Here is a 16258-nt window from a genome sequence, read left to right as displayed (position 1 = left end):
CTGGAAAGAAGTCAGCACGCTCCCCACTCTCTCTACGAGCACAGAGCCTGGCCTAACAGCCCGGGATGTTTTCTGTATGAACGTAATTTTAGATGATTTTAAATGTCCTGTCACGTCAAGAGACGAACTGACCCGGAGAATTCTCTTTCCTGCGCTCAGTTTACAGACAAGGAAACCAAAACCAAGGGCTGAAGAGGCCTGTGCAGGGCCCCGTGTGTGGGGGTGCTCAGTCCTTGCCCTCGAGGAAGAGCTGCCGGAGGGGTGTGAACGCAGACCCCCCACTGACACCTCCGGAACAGGAAGGCACCGCCCCCGGTACACGTGCCACAGAGCTCTTTGCTGCAGGAGAACGGGGCCTGGGAGGAACCTCTCGCTCAGAGACTCAGACCCGGAGTGAGCCTTCGCGGTCACTCAGGGAGCATGGGAGACACCGAGCCCAGAGAGGCCCAGGGCCGGCCCCAGGACACAAGCACACCCTGAGTGCCCGTCCCTGAAATCCTGACCGAGCAGAACGTGGGCAGGGCTTGTACAGGGCAAGGTAGGGTGGGCAGCCCCCCAGTCAAGACGGTCCAGCGCCCCCGGCTGCAGTGTTCTCTCGTTTTGGGTCCCAACTCCCACACCACGTGGTTCCCGGAGACGGCCCAGTGCCGCCTCGCCGGGCGTCCACACCTTCCACACGGCGTGAGGGAGGCCGGGTCACGGCCCCATCCAGGGGGATGCAGGAGAGGCACCCGAGACGTGGGGGTCTGAACATTCACAAATCACAAAAGGCCTTTCAAACGCCTGGAAGAGCCAGGTGGTCCCGGCTCCCACCCCGAAGGCCACATCTTGCTGGAGGCCCTCCCCTGAACCTCCGCGCGGCCCTGGGAAAATAACTTCACGTCTCTGGGCCTCAGCTTCCCCCAGAACCGGGGCACAGGGGAGCACGTCCTCCTAGGGGCGTCGGTGAAGGTCAGTGAGTGACCCACACGAGCCCGGCACAGGGTGAGCGTGAAGAAATGGAGCTCCTGGTAACCCAACGAAGGCAAGCGGCCCGTGAGCCGGGCCAGCATGATGCGGGAGACCGGGACCCGCTGGGATGCCAGCCTCTGGTCTCCCCGCAGGCCTCGTCCCTGACAAACCCCTCACCACAGGAGCCGGAGTCAAGACTCAGGGGCGAGCCGCGTCCAGGGCCATCTGTCCATCCCGGGCCGACTCCGGGCAGCCCAAGCCCCGTGTGGCCTCATCGCAGGGTGCCTGCGGCTCCCAGAGCAGACGTTTCCCACACCAGACCCAGGAGGATGGGCCAGGTCCACCGCACCCTCCGACCAGACAAGTCCCCGCCATCCCCAGCCTCAGTTTCCTCATCTGAAAAGCCAGACCCCAAGAGGCCCTCCAGGGAGCCTCAAGGCAAGGAGAGGAAAAGAGCCAGCCCCTTTCCCTTCCCCACCCAAAAACCCGTTGGCCCAGACACCCAGGGCAGGCCAGAGCCCAGCAGCCCCGGCCTCGGGCCGGGGGCAAGAATCGGGACACCGACCAGATGCGCCGAGCACGGCCGGGCACCTCTCGTGCGCTGGGCAGCCGTGACTGGCCCTAGACAGGCACACTCTGTGCAGACACCCAGCACCGGCCCGGCTCTCCCCACCTGTCCCCCGCATCCCCCCGCCCCGGCGCAGTCACCACAAGCACTGCACCCTACAGACGAGACACAGGCACCTCCCAGGCCATACCGCCCCCAGCGCCCCCCAAGCCCAGCCCTCGCCTGCCGGCCACCTGGGGTCGCCCGCCCGCCAGGCCAGGCCACCTCCCGAAAGAGAGGCCAGAAAGTACAGCCTCATGGCCAGGGCGGGCGAGGGGTCCCACCATGGGGGCGGCCCCATCAGCCCCCGGCCCACCGGCTCAGGGTCCCACGGCCTCTGGCGATGCCGCACGGTGGACGAGCAAAGCAGCAGAAGCCGGCGAGGAAGGAGGCCCGGGAGGGCCAGCGTCTCCGCCAGGCAGCTGGGAATCCGCCGGAACTGCTGAGTTCCCCTTTCCCAGGGCCGCCCGGCCCACCACCCTCACCCAGACACCTGTGACCACAGGCGGCTCCCGCTGGCCGAAGCCAAGTGCTTCTCAGAGGAGAACAGGGACCCCAGCCTCGTTTCCTCCACCTGAGAGCAGTCTCGGCCTTCAGACGACGCGGCGCATGGGACCCTCGCCCAGCCAGGAGCCCAGAAGAGGGAGAGGGCGAGGCCCAGACCGGAGCTCAAATCCACTCCTCCGCTGCCAGCTGCCTGGCCGTGGGCAAGTCAGGAGACCTGGCCAAGCCCACTTCCCCAGCTGCAGGCTGGCGTGAGGGCGCGGGGATGGGGCACGACGGCTCCCCGACGCGCTGCCAGCCGGCACACCCAGGCACGCTCATTCGCCCAGATGTGCGGGCCTGGCGGGGGTGGGGGCGTGGGCTGGAAGAAGCCCAAGCAGCACTCGTGGGGGCCACAGAGCCCCGCCCACCCTCAGGCCCCCACCACGCCTTCCCCCCTGCTCCCCGACAGGAGCATCCTGTGCCCTGACGCGCCAGCAGCGAGGGGTCCTGCAGGAGGGACGACGGCGCAGGCCGAGCAGGGGGGAGGTGGCGGTGCCGCAGGGCCTTGACCGCCGCTGGGAGCCCCCCAGCCCGGGAAGCAGGGCCTGGATGGGACTAGACGAGCCCCGGGTGGGGGCTCGGCCTCACAGCGGGTGTGCAGGAAGTACGGAAGGAAGGAAGCCTTCGTGGCCCCCGGCCACCCTCCAGCCACACAACGGGGTCATTCTCCCGGGGCACAGAATGCCTTTTGTAGCCCAGCAGCCAGCAGCCAGCCCAGGGCCGGCGGTGGAAGTGAGGGTGCGGGGGGCTATATCACACGGCCTTCAGCCCCGCTGCGCTCTGGCAGGCAAGTGGGGCGTCCTCAGTCCCTGCCCCCCCGAGGCCTAAGGTCCAACCAACACTGTCCACATCAGGCTGCAGGGGCCGAGGCTGCCCGGGCAGCTCTGAGCCGCACATGCTGCCTGCACGGCAGCACGGCCTGCTCTGTGGCAGCTGGCGGCCAGGCCGGCCCCGGACAGAAGGCAGGCAGTGCCCTCACTTGAGCACGTGGAAACCCTGCTGCCCACTCCAGGCCTGGCACTGGCCGTGGGGCAGGGTCAGGGCCCAGGCGGCCTCGCTCGTCCAGCAGGACTCCTACAGAAGGGCCAGGGACTCCCGCCCACGCTGACCCGGCTGCCGGCCCAGCAGCAGTCCCCCTCCCCTGCCCCCCAGGCATCTCCAGCGCACCCCACCATCATGCACCCATCCGCTCGCACGGCACTCTCCACCTGAGACCCAACTTGCTGTGGGACCCAAGCAGGTCCCTTCCCTCCAGGGGGCCCACCACCCACCCCGCCCTGACCATAGAGGTCCACACTCGCTGGAACCCACTAAAGTTTGGGGTTCAAGGATGAAGAGGGAAATCCCCAGGGGTCACACTGCAGAGTGGCGGGTCCAGGACTCCCAGCTCCAGGGAGGGAGATGCGACAGCCTTTCCCACGTTATTTGTCTCAGGTTTCTGCCGTGTGCACGTGTGGTTTTCGCGGAGGCCTGATTTTAGCAAGACCCTGGCCAGACGGTCCCGAGGCTGCTGCCGCCCTCCTCCGTACTGGCCGGGATTCCTCATTCACTCCTCTTCACAGCTCCGGGCTCCCTGCTTGCCTGGTTCAGGGCCCGGGACCACACCTGGCTAAGTTCACCCGATGGACGGGGGCGTGGCGAGGGCCGGCCTGCAGCAAGGATCACAGCCCGGCCCCAGTCACAGAGGCAAGCCACGCCCACTCAGCTGTGGCTGGTGGTCTGCCGTGACCCCCGGCTCCTCCTCGGCTGGGGAGGTGCCTGTGAGGCCCTCTGGACCCTAAGCCCCACTGACGCAGTTCACTTGCGCCCAACGAGTCTCATCACTTGAGCGCTTCCGCACCAGGGCAGGAAAGGTGCTCAGCCCCACAGGTGGCAGGCGGGGTCCCCTCTCGAGTCCACAGAGACTTAATCCTGCCTCAGCAGCGCCAGTGCTGGGCCCAGGGCACATCCCGGCCAGCAGCTGGCTCCCAGGCCACCACGCCCCTCAGCCTCAGGCCCCCCGAACACCACCCCATGCCCGGACAGTGCCACCTCCCGTGCCGCCACGACGTGGCACCTCGCTGGCAGGAAGACCCAACCTCGGCGCCCTCAGAGGAGTCCAGCTGACCAGGCACTGGGCCTGTCCCACCAGCTGGGTGGCCTCAGGGGTGACGACGCAACCCGGGCACGTGACCCACCTGTGTGGTGACAACTGGGGGTCCCCTCGCAGGACTGGGTGTTCAGAGGCCCCAGGCCCTGCCACCCCGGCCCCCGTGTGCGTACGCGAGCCACATCCACGTGGGCCCCGAGGCCCGCAAGTCTGCGTGGGGCACCGCCATGTGCCTCCTGCCCCCCAGGGGTCTCACCAGCCAGGCCCTGCCCCGGGCTGGCCCAGCCAAAGGCGCTCAGACATTAGCGAGCACCCGGAACGTGCCAGGCGCCGAGCAGAAGCCCAAGCAGAGCACGTGCTGCCTCCAGGGGGGCAGAAAACGGGGGGCCCGGGGGGGCTGCAGCAGCCCACGCGCACATCTCTTCCCGACCAGTGTTCAGCGACATCCCGTCAGCGGCTTCAAGCTGGCCACGGCGGGAGTGTCTACCCCACAGAAAGTAGAGAAAAACCACAGATCACACCCCCCGCCCCCCGAGCCACAGGGCTGCCCCTCTCCCAGCCCCAGCTTCCCCCTAGATGTAACAAGGGGGTCGGCATGCGGCCTGAAAGGTCCCTCCCCTCGCCCCCAGCACCTCTCCATCCCAGAGACCTACTGTTCCTTCCAAGCACAGGGGCCCTGGTCCAGACCCCACTTCTGGGCCTCCTGGACAGTCCGGCAACACCCAAGATGTTGGCCCAGCTGTTGCCCCTGGCAGATAGGCTCTGGGGCAGCCTCTATCTCCCTCCAGCTGTCCTAGACCTGCCTCAGTCTACCTCCTGGCCCCCAGGAGCGCCCCCACCAGGCCCTGCTGCGGCCCCCTGCCTTCCCCAGGCCTCACCCTCACAGTCAAGGCACTGGAGGCTGGAGCCCAGGCCCTAGCCAGCAGCCCCGGAGCCCAGGCGAAAACAAACACACACACACACACACACACACACACACACACACACACCACCCAAGCCTCAGCTTCCTTCCTCCCCAAGGCCGGCACGAGAGAACAGCAAGCAGGGGCCGGGGGTGGGCGGAGGCACCAGCCCACATGGCTTCGTTGAGCCCCCGGCGCTGCCCTCTGGCTCAGCCAGCGGCCCCCTCCCTCTCACTCACATCCTGGTGGGGTGGAGGGAGGGGGGGGCTGCTGGAGGGGCAGCACAGAGACCAAGGGCCATGCTGAGGCCGGCGGGCCTGGGCCGGGGGTGACGAGGGCCCCCTGGTGGGCGCAGCAGGACTGCTTACGGCTCCACCTGCAGCCCCCTGCCCCCACCAGGAGCACTTGACTCTTCCTGTTTTCCTATACCCAGGAGGCGCCCACAGGGACACCCAGGAAGTCAGGGGCTAGTCCGCCGTGAAGCCACCCCCTCAATGCCCTGAGCAGGGGCCCCACCCCTGCTGCTGACCGTTACACCTTGGAAAAACCCTGAATTCACCCAGGGGTCTCTATCGATCACTCCCACCAAGGCCAGCCCCACCTCCCTCTCTCAGAGGGGCCCTGGGGCCACCACAGCCAATCTGCCCCACAACGGTCTCGGTGCCCAGCCCAGCGTCCCCGGGAGGCTCCAGCTGGTGTGGCCATCAGCCCCTCTCAGCCCCAGCTCTGGCCCTCAGAGCAGCATGGTCATCCCCTCTGGGTCTTCCTGTCAGGGACACCTCCTCCAGGGAGCCCTCCTCACACCTGCTGGACAGAGTAAGAAGGTCTGGACAGAGCCCCAGCCCTGTAGATGCTAGCTCAGGTCCGAGCCCACCGCCCCAGAAGGCAGGTCTGCAGACAGGCCGGGTCCTCCTGGACAGCAGCCCCAAGCCCGGGCTGGTCACCCCACCCCCGCCCCCAGGCATGCTTGCCCTGCTCCAGCCGCCCCGCCTCCCCCAGGACCTCAGTGCCCCAGCCCAGCCTGCAGGCCGCTCCCTCCCTGCAGTGGTGCCTACACCGGCCCTCAAGGGCAGGGGCCCTCCTGCTTTGCAGAAGCAGCAGCTGAGGCTCAGAGGGCACACGGTGCCCGGGTCACAGATCCAACAAGAGGCTCCGCCGGGCTCAGGCCCCGGCTCTGTCTGACTGCCCTGCGCGGTGGGCACCACGCCCCACAGCAGGGCCTCCACACGCCCACTGCCCCTGGGGCTCTGCTGTCTCTGCCACAAGCGGGAGAGCGGGGTGCTGACCCTCAGGAGGAGGTGAGGCTGCTGCCGACCCTGGAACCCCTGCAGATCTAAGCCCCCCGAACCCCGGGACTGGCGGCCCGGAAGCACCACAGAGGCCTGTACTCTGGCCTCTAACCCCCGAGACCCGGGGGGAGGGGTCTGCAGGTGTTCAGCGGGCCTCGGTGGCCAGCATTATCCCCAGCTGGACAGGAGCGGGACGGCCCGGGCACAGGAGGGCTGGGGTCTGGCCTGGAGGTGCCCTGGGACAGCGGCAGCTGCCCCTTCAAACTGAGCCCACTGCCATGCTTGCCCCCTGGACATCTAGGGACATCGACCCACCCGACCCAGGGGCCTGGACTCCATGCCCATCTGCCTCCCCACCTCCCCGTCCCCCTCCCCCCCAGCAGGTTCTCTGCCCACCTGGAAGGCAGGCACCTGGGCAGCGTCTGCTCCGTGTGAGGCTCTGAGCCGGGCGGCAGGCAGGAGCCCCGCCCCCCGCTGCACAGCCCGGGGAGGGGAGGCTGGGTCTCAGAGACCCCAACCCCAGATCTGGGCCTTGTCCCAGCTCCTCCAGGAGGCACAGGCAGCCCCCGGCCCCCAGTCCCCCGGGCCAGGCCGGCAGCGTGCCCTGTCACGCCTGCCCACGGCCGGGCCCCCGCCGCCCTGGCTCCCAGGCTCCGTGTGACTCACAGGGCCGGCACGCCACCTCCGGCCCCTCCACAGGCGGCCGCCCTGAACACACACACCACACTTGTCCAGACTTGATGCCGGCGGCCGGCGGGATGGGCCTGGGAACCGGGGAGGGGGCCGGCCAGGCACCGGGCCACAAAGGGGCCCTCAGGAGGGGCCCGGGTAGGTCACACTCAGGCGGGTGACCCAGGAACTGTAGCCCCTGCAGGGCTGGAGCCCGATCCCAAAGAGCCCACAGGCCCCGGGGAGCGGCGCAGGGAAGGGCCTGGGAGCTGGGCCCACGCCCTCCTCGAGTCACCAGCCCAGAGGCCAGTGTGCCCACCAACTAGGGAGGGCGCTGAGCGCCCCCAAACCCAGGCTCGGACCTCCGCCCTCCCCCGTGAGGCTCAGCTTCACCCTAGGGGCCAGGTGGGCCAATGGGCCCTGGCACCCTGCAGGCCACAGGCCTCTGGGTCTCGGGCTCTGGCCGGGGCCACACAGGGAAGCCCACCCCAGGGAGGGTCTCGGCCAGAGCGTTCAGGCCGGGCCCGAGGTCTCAGTCATCAATCAGGACTGTCGTGTCACCTCCCGGAATCAGGGGGGCCGAGAAGGGGTGACGGCCGGGAGGCTGAGGCCCTGCCAGCCGTCAGGGGAGCGTGGCAAACGCCTCTAAGAGGGCGGCCACACCGCAGCTGTAAGGGCTGGAGCAGGCCTCCGACACAGAAGGGCCACCGCCCACCCACTATCCGGGGCGGGGCCCTCCTCAGGCTCCCCCGCTGTGCCACCGCAGCCAGAGAGCAAGGGAGGCCCTGGCCCGGGAGTCCCCAGGAGCCCCCCGTGCCGGGCACCCACCTTGAGGCAGTCTGTGCCCCCTTCGGTCCGCAGGCATGGACACCGCTCCCTCAGCAGCAGGAAGCGGGAAGCCCACAGCAAGTGGGGACAGACCCCCGGGGGCAGGGTGAACGGTGGCGGGACCCGAAGGGGAAATAAAGGCCAAGGGCCCGGGAAGAGCACAGCAGGGACAAGCAGGTAGGACAGGGAACAGCAAACAGGTCCACTCCTGCTGCGCGAGGCAGTGGGCAGGAGGGCCAGCGAGGCGGGAGCTGTGCCAGCGGGCCAGCGGCCGTCAGCGGCTGCAGCTGCTAATGAGTGCGGGACGGACGTCAGCAGGGCCCACCCCCGCCGGAGGGAAGGCGAGGGGCGAGGGGCCCCACCGAGGCAGGGGCTGGCCTCTCTTCCGGGCACAGGATGGAGCAGGACAAGCCGACTGGAGGAAACAAAACAAAGTCACGGCCAAGGATGGCCTGGCTCCCCCCCTGCACGGTTCAAGGGGATCCACAAGGCAGCCGGGCGGGGCCCGAGGGCCACCTGTGGGCAGGGCGTCCGCGGGATCCCAGAGGCAGATGGACACACGGTCAGGCTGCGGCACCTCTGGGGTCCAGAGCCCTCGGTGTGCGGGGGGAACCAGCCTCCCTCCACAAACCCGGCTCCAGGCTGCCCTCCGGAGCGGAGCAGGGCAAGCACGCGGGGGGTCGGAGCGCCCCACCTCTGGCCGCAACGGAGCTCTCGACCGACGCTGGTGAACCACGTCTCAGCCAGCCGGGGAGACAGGGAGAGCTACACCTCACACCTGCCCCCGGGCACTGCCACGGTCTGGACGGGCATCAACAGCGCCCCTCCCCGGGGACAGCTCCCCCCCCCCCGCCGGGGACAGCCCCCCCCCACCCCCGCCGGGGACAGCTCCACAGGGACGGGGGCCAGGGAAGCATCCTCGTTTCCCTGCAGGCCACCAGGAACGGGCCACCTCTTCTCCCTGCTCCACCCTCCAGAGACAGGAGTGTGTGGCCCCTCGGGGGGCAAGAGTGAAACTGCTCGGGGGCTAGGACCCCCCGGCCCAGGGACTTGCACACAAGCATCACACGGCTACACCCGGGGCGGCCTGGCTCCCCTGCGTGGCCCCAGCCGATGGAGAGCACGCCTCTCTCCCCATGACGACGGCACCCGTCCCAGAATGCGCCCCTGAAGCAGGCCGGGGTGGCCTGGCACCCATGGTCCCCCTCTCCCCGGCCTCTTCCCGGAGCCCGCGCCCTCGGCCCCTCCCTGCCTTGCCCAGAAGGCGCGCGGCTGCCAGCTTCCTGCTGAGCTGCTTCTAATCCCCAAACGCAGCCAGTGTGAAACCTGCTCGGCACCCACGGCACCACCGTCCGCCGTGCAGCCCCCATCTGGGAGGGCAGGGTGTGGGGAGGGCCGTGGGCTTCGGCCCCGTCCAGCCCCCAGCCAGCCCTGCCACCTCCCCAACACCCCTCCCCCACCCGAGGGGACGGGACGGGTTCCCGGGACACAGGCTGGTCTGGGCAGCAGGGGTCCGTGACCCACAAAAACACACACACACACACACACACAGAGGACTAGAAAAAGGGAGAACTCAGACTCGCGGGTGAACATGATAAATCTCTGGAGGATGGGGGCTCCCCACTCCCCCGAATCCTGCACAGGCAGGCGATGGGGGGCGGGGACAGGGGCCGACACCCCACATCCCCCCGAGGCACGTGACCCCAGGGCCTTCATCCGCCGCCGGGCTCTGCGTGGTTAACAATAGGATGTGAAGCGCCCAACCTGTGTGCAGGGCAACCCGGACACCCCTGGGCACAGCGCTGCCCCTGAACACATGCTCCCCAGCCGTGGCAGCCCAGGGCCCGGGCTACAGAGGCCCAGCGACACATGTGGACGAGTTAACCGGCCACACACACGGTGAACTTGACGGTGAACTTGTCAAAGGCAGAGTCCTGCCTCCTGGGATGAAACAAAGAAACGGACGCACCCCCGGGCCAGGGCCACGTGAAGAGCGGGCCCCAACAGCCCGCTGCCGTGAAGTCTGAGAGGAGCAAAGTGACAGAGGTGAGCCAGGGCTGACGGGGGCCAGCTCTCGCTCTGGGTTCCCCTGAACGCGGGCGATGCGTGCGTTTCACCGCGAGCGCACTGTACCCCAGAGCCCAGGGCAAGCTCCAAACGGGGCCTGCCCCACGGGGGAGCTCGACGTGGGGACACTGCACCGCTCTGGGCCTCAACCCGACAGCCCTGGGGGGAGGTGACCCGGGCTACCCCCATTCTCACCTGCTTATTGCTCAGCGGGGTCACCAGGACAGGCCGTGACCCCTGCACTGGGGAATGGCCCACCGTGACAGCGGGAGGGTAGCCAGCTAGCCTACCAACAACCCGACAGATGACCACCAGTGCCCATGGAGAGCTGTGAGTGCCCACACCGCCTGGGGGCCCAAGGGAACAGGGGTGGGGCCCCCTGGGCCCACAGCTGGGAAGCAGGAAGCCTGGGGTTCTGTACCCAACCAGGTCCCAGAGGCTACTCAAAACTGGCCGGGTCCCTCCCCCAAGCGGTCTGGCGCCCCAAGGCCCACTGCTAAACGCCAGCCAGGCAGGGGCACTGCCAGCATTTCCCGAATGCCCAGTGCCCGGGAGCCCACACTGGGCACTTCAGAGTGTGTAGCTCATCCAGCTCTTTCAGAAATTCTACAAGCATCTCTGTCTTTCTACAGAAGAAGTGAAGCTTGGAGACACAAAGTTCAACCTGCCCAAGGCCACCCAGCTGGGTCAGTGCAGGCGAGACAGGGGTCCAAGGCTGCCTGGGCACAAGGTGCGGGGCTGAGGGAGGTGAGCAGAGCGGGCCAGCAGGGGGCAGACAGCGGGCAATGGCGGGATCCTCCACGCCACAGGGCATGGAGACACCGACACGGGGAGCGCAGACGGGCGTGAGCACACACGCGGGTCAAGGCGTGTGCACACACACATGCCCTGCTGGGGGCCCAGAAGCCCCTGAATCCCCCCACCTGGCAATGCCCTCAGGGGAGTCGGCAGCGCTCGAGGGTTGGGGGGCTGTGGCTGGCACAGGATCCTCCTGGGTGCTGGGTCCAGAGTCTCCGAGAAGCGGTTCTCTCCTCCACCGGCCATGGGGGGCCTAACCCCCCCCCCACCAAAGGCCTCCTTTTCCTCCACCAAAAGGAAGGGGGCGTCTCGCCTTGCCACTGGAGAGCTCAGCTTTATAGACGCTGAAAATCCGTATTCCGTTTTTATTTAAAGCATAATAAACACCAAGATGGGCCGTTATCTGGCTACACGCGGAGGGAAAAGCAGGCTAACCTTGGGCGGGTGGGACTCAGTGGCTGGTTTTGACTTTCTTTGGTTTGGGTAACAGCGTTGCAGGGGGCTTGAGTTTTGTTTTCTCTTTTGGTGGGGGTGGGGTGGGGCGGGGGGAGGTCAAGGTTGCTTTACAGAATCTCAGCATTTCCCCCATCAGCCACATGCACAAATTCGCCCACCAAAAGCGCTCTCCAGGCCAAACGCGGATTTGATTTCCTCCAGAACCCCACCCGCCCCAGAGCCCTTCAAAGGTTCCCCCAGCGTGGGCTGGAAGGCGCCCCAGGAGGGCTGGGGGTCCCCTGCCCAGCCCCATACCTGCTCATCGCCCCACCTGTGTTCTCGGCTATGAGAGCTGACCAGCACCACTCAGGCCCGAGCTCTAATGCCAAGCCCTCCGAGTGGTCCTGGGCTAACCCAGAGACGAACTGGGGGTGGCTCTGGGCCAGGGCCTGCCTGAAGCTTCTGCCAGCTGCCTAGGACCAACTGCCTCAGCATCCCACCCCCAGAGCTCCAGAATGGGCCGAGGCCCACCAGGAGACCCCTCAGCCTCCCTCCAAGAAGCTCCCCCACCTCCCAGACCAGGACTGGGCCAGCTGAGTGCCCAGATGCCATGTCGTTCTGGAAGCAGGAAGGTCTCCTCGGCGCCCAGGCCAACGCAGGCCGTGAGAGCCACCTCCCGCCCTCCTCCTCGCCAGACCTCGGCACCCCTGGCCCTCCCCAATCTGAGCCTGCCCACTCTCCACCCACAGGCTTGGGAACCAACTCATTTCCGGGAACACACAAGCTCTCTCACCTCTGGGCTTGGACATGCTGTTCCCTGGGCCTGAAACTCCCCCTACACCTCTCTTGGCTCACTCCAACCCCGTTTGAACAACACCTCCTCCAGGAAGCCCTCCTGATTCTCCCAGCCAGGGTAGGGATGTCTTCTACTACATACCCTCAACAGGGCACTCACCACACCACAGGGTGTCCCCAGCCCACTAGTCTGAGACTGAAGGTCTGGGGCCTCCAAGGGCTGGAGCCGCAACTGGTTCACCAGGCATCCCTGGGGCCTGGCCTGGGGCCTGGAACACAGCAGGCACTGAATAAAGACCAAATGGACTGGAGATGAGAGGTGGGAAAGGGCCAATACAGGCTGCAGGATTCACCACAGTCCTTAAGAACCAGCTGAGTGACCACCAAGTTCCAAGGAGGCCCTAAGGTGCGAGGAGGAGGGCGGGAGGTGGCGCTCATGGCCATCGTCGGCCTGGGCGCCCAGGAGACCTTCCTGCCTCCAGAATGACAGTGGCGAGCACCAAGTTCCAAAGAGGCCCTAAGGTGCTGACAAGCTGTGCAACCCCAGGAAGGCTGAACAACCCCTCTGAGCCTTTATCTCCTCTTCTACAAAGAGATGTCGCATAAGAAGAAAGCGGCCAGGAGGCAGTGGACGTGAACGAGTGACCACGAGGCTGGCCTGTCCTCATCCATCCCCACAGGTGATGAACACAGGTGTCCCACAGCCCACAGATCTGGGTTCGAGTCCTGGCTGCTCAGCTCACAGCTCGGGGGTGGGGGGGCCCGCGGGCATCTGACCCAACCCCACTGGGTCTAAGCGTCCTCGTCCTCCGAAAGGGGACAGTGCCCTCGGCTTCGGCTCCCTTCACGAATCACGGAGCACCCCCTAGTGTGACGCCTACTCCCCCACTGCCCCCCACTGTGCTGGGGACAGGCAGATAGTCAAGGCCAGGCTCTGCCAGGGACAACCAGTCCAGAGCCAGAGGCCTTTTCCAGGAACCCAAAGGGCCCAGTCAGTCAGTAATGCAGCAGAAGGAAGGGTACTCTGCCTTCCTGGCGGAGACTCCACTTGCCTCCCTCCAGCTATAACCTACAGTAGACGCCTACATCCCCGCAAACCAAGCCCTGGGCTCTCTGTGCACAGCTGGGGGAGGGGACAGACCTGCATGCATGCCCACCGTGAGGACAGTCACCCCAGCCAGAGGCCCAGGGAGGGCACCAGACTCACGCAGGGGACCCCTGGCACCGGAGGCACTGAGACCAGGGTCCAAGTCCAGCCCCACCTCCTCCTGACCAAGGACCACAGGAAGCAATGTCACCTCTCTGGGCGCCAACGTTCTCATCTGGAAAATGGGCGAATAAAACCTCCGGACAGGGTTGTTTCGGGACGTAAATGGTGTGAGCTGAGCACGGTGCCTGGGGCACAGCAGGCAGGCAGCAACCACAGTTCCTGGGACACAGCAGGTCCTCAGGAACCGAGAGCCACCTCGGGGGTCACCGCCCTTCCCGTTACTGTCACTCCCAGCCCCAGTGAAGGCGCTACGTGTCACCGGCTGGAACCTGCGTGGTCCTCCCCACCAGACCACTGAAACTTCCACCTTACCAGCACGTGGGTCTCCCGACGCATCCTCTGTCCACAGGCCCCTGGCTCAGCGGTTGCCTTGCTGTGTGGCCCAAGCCCAGCCCCTCACCCTCTCTGAGCATCCACTTCCTCATCTATAAGAGGCTGGTCTCCGGGGCCCCTCCCCCGCCGACGGGCGCCGGGCAGACGCCGCGGTCAGGGTGAGGCCGGCCACAGGTTCCTAGAACCCCAGGCCCCACCCCGCAGGGGACCTGGCTGGGGTCTGCAGGAGCGCCGCGCTGGGAAGACAGTCCTGAGCCCCTCTCCTCTTCCTCTTAATCCAGACAGCCAGATTCCAACCCTCAACCCGCTCCACACCCAAGCTGGCAGAGGTCCCTCAGGGATCAGAGAGGTTGCACAGCTCAGAATGGCAGGGCCAGGACCTGCCACTGGGGGTGGACTTTTCCATTACACCACCTCCTCCCAACCTGATCCAGCAGAATCCTAGAGAGCGTGGCCTTCACCGGCCGCAGCCTAGACACCAGTTCCCTGCCTCCTGCTGTGTGCCCCCAGCAGGTCACTCGGCCTCTCTGAGCCCCAGTTTCCTCTCTGAACACTGAGCGTAAGAACACCCACCCCAGGAGGCTACAGGCAGGGCTCCACGAGCCCCGGAAGTCGAGGGCCTGGAGCACAGTGGATGATCAATGAACCTGCAGCCACCATGGTCACTGGCTGCCCACGCACAGGGCAGCCCCAGGCCCACTTCCCACCGTCTCCCCAAGGTGGGCTGTTCAGTAAAGGGCCCACACCCCCAGTCCAGGGCTGTCCACCGGAGGGCATGGGAGCCAGGACCCTTGGCCACTGCCCTCTGCCGCCAGGCTGGTGTGTGTCCCCCCCGGGCCAGCGGGACATCCTGGCCCGCCTCCTCCTCTCTCCGCCCCTCCCCTCCCTCCTGCCCAGGAGGCAGCATCGGCACAGACTCAGAGGCCTGGGTTCAAATCCTGCCCTCCACGCCAAAGCCACCTGACTTCCGTAAAATGGGCAGGTCACAAGGATTACGTGGGCCCAGGGTAATGCGGCCCTGCCCTGATGTCACGACCTCTGCCCCGCCCAGGTGGCGGTAGGGGAGGGGCGGTCTCTCCTCGTTGCCCCAGGGAGAAAACGGGGAACTGGGCACCCCAAGAGGGAGGCCCCGGCCAGGCCTGGCGCGCGGTCCTGTGACAGCAGCAGGATGTTGGGAAACCCACAGGCACTTACTTCAACACCGCGGCCGCGTCAGCGACCGGTTTCGACACACGGCGGCGCCTGGGGAGGGCCGCGGCCCTCTCGTCCGCCTGCCTGGCCCGACCCAGATGCGGCCCTCGTCCTCAGGGGCGCACAAGACGGGCCGCGTCGTTTCGAAGGTGCAGAGGCCGGCCCCGCGGCCCCGGGCCACCACAGGCCCGCTCTGCCCCAAGCCTCCCGTGGCCCTGAGTTGGCCCAGCGCTCAGCGGGCCCACCAGGGGCCAAGCTCGGGGAGATCACGTTCTAGAAAGAGAGAGCACCCCGGGGCCACTCCTCACCCGCCCCGGGAGGCACAGCTGAGTCAGGGAGGGCTCAGCCCGGCCCGCCCAGGCCTCACGGTCAGCGCACGGGCCCAGCCGAGCCCAGGGCCTGCACGCGGCCTGCACCCCTTCCAGCCGAGCCCAGGGCCTGCACGCGGCCTGCACCCCTTCCAGCCGAGCCCAGGGCCTGCACGCGGCCTGCACCCCTTCCAGCCGAGCCCAGGGCCTGCACGCGGCCTGCATCCCTTCCAGCCGAGCCCAGGGCCTGCACGCGGCCTGCACCCCTCCCAGCCCAGCCCAGGGCCTGCACGCGGCCTGCACCCCTCCCAGCCCAGCCCAGGGCCTGCACGCGGCCTGCATCCCTCCCAGCTGAGCCCAGGGCCTGCACGCAGCCTGCACCCCTTCCAGCCCAGCCCAGGGCCTGCACGCGGCCTGCACCCCTTCCAGCCCAGCCCAGGGCCTGCACGCGGCCTGCATCCCTTGGCTGAACTTTAAGCAAAAACAAGAGGCGCCTGGGCTGGCAGCTGCCACTCAAGGGCACCCCTGCTCCCCAAAACATGGTCCTGCTGAGCCCCACCCACAGAAAGAAACTGAGGCCCAGTCAGGGCGAGGGACTCGCCCAAGGCCACACCTGGAGGCGCGGGGGCAGCGGGGACCCCACTCTGGCGCCACACCTGGCTGCCCGCACTGGGCCAGGAGGACGGGAGCGTTTTAGTTGGGGTGGGGGTCTGAGTCTGAGTTGGGACAGGGTCCACCGTGGAGGTAAATCCCCTCCGCGTGCCCTCTGCCGTGCGTCCCTGGGAGGGAGGGGGCGTGCCCAGGGTCCCTCCAGCCGCTGACCCCCGGAGCCGGCCCAGGGCCCCCAGCGCCAACTGGCACAGAAATAAGGCAGGTAATTAGGAGGCACCAGGTGGGGTCGCCCGGTCTGGACACAGTGGCAGGGCAAGGCCGGCAGGAGCAGGCCACGAGGGAGGGGCCCCGGTGCTCCCAGCAGCGGGAACCGCCAGCCAGAGGGGTCTCCTGCCGGGGAGAGGGCAGCCTGCCAGGGTTCAAACTCAGGCCCAAGGTCATCAAAACTCAGGCTCCCCCGGGCCCACCGTGGATAGAAGTCACCCCACATGCCCTCTGAAGCCTCCGGAGACGCCCCCGATGGGCACAGACAGGTGGCTGTCCCCGCTGGCCCCACATCAGGAGACCA

At 67.3% G+C, this 16258-nt stretch overlaps 1 protein-coding gene across 3 annotated transcripts in view; it reads right to left on the bottom strand.

Annotated features, from left to right (window-relative positions):
* Nucleotides 1-16258, bottom strand: part of RXRA (retinoid X receptor alpha) — a 96062-nt gene that overhangs the window by 38254 nt on the left and 41550 nt on the right. The gene's annotated exons all lie outside the window — the stretch shown is intronic.

Source organism: Globicephala melas, chromosome 6 (assembly GCF_963455315.2).
Source record: "Globicephala melas chromosome 6, mGloMel1.2, whole genome shotgun sequence".
Taxonomy (NCBI): Eukaryota; Metazoa; Chordata; class Mammalia; order Artiodactyla; family Delphinidae; genus Globicephala; species Globicephala melas.
The sequence above is the reverse complement of the archived record's forward strand: the minus strand, read 5'-3'. Positions and strand labels throughout refer to the sequence as shown.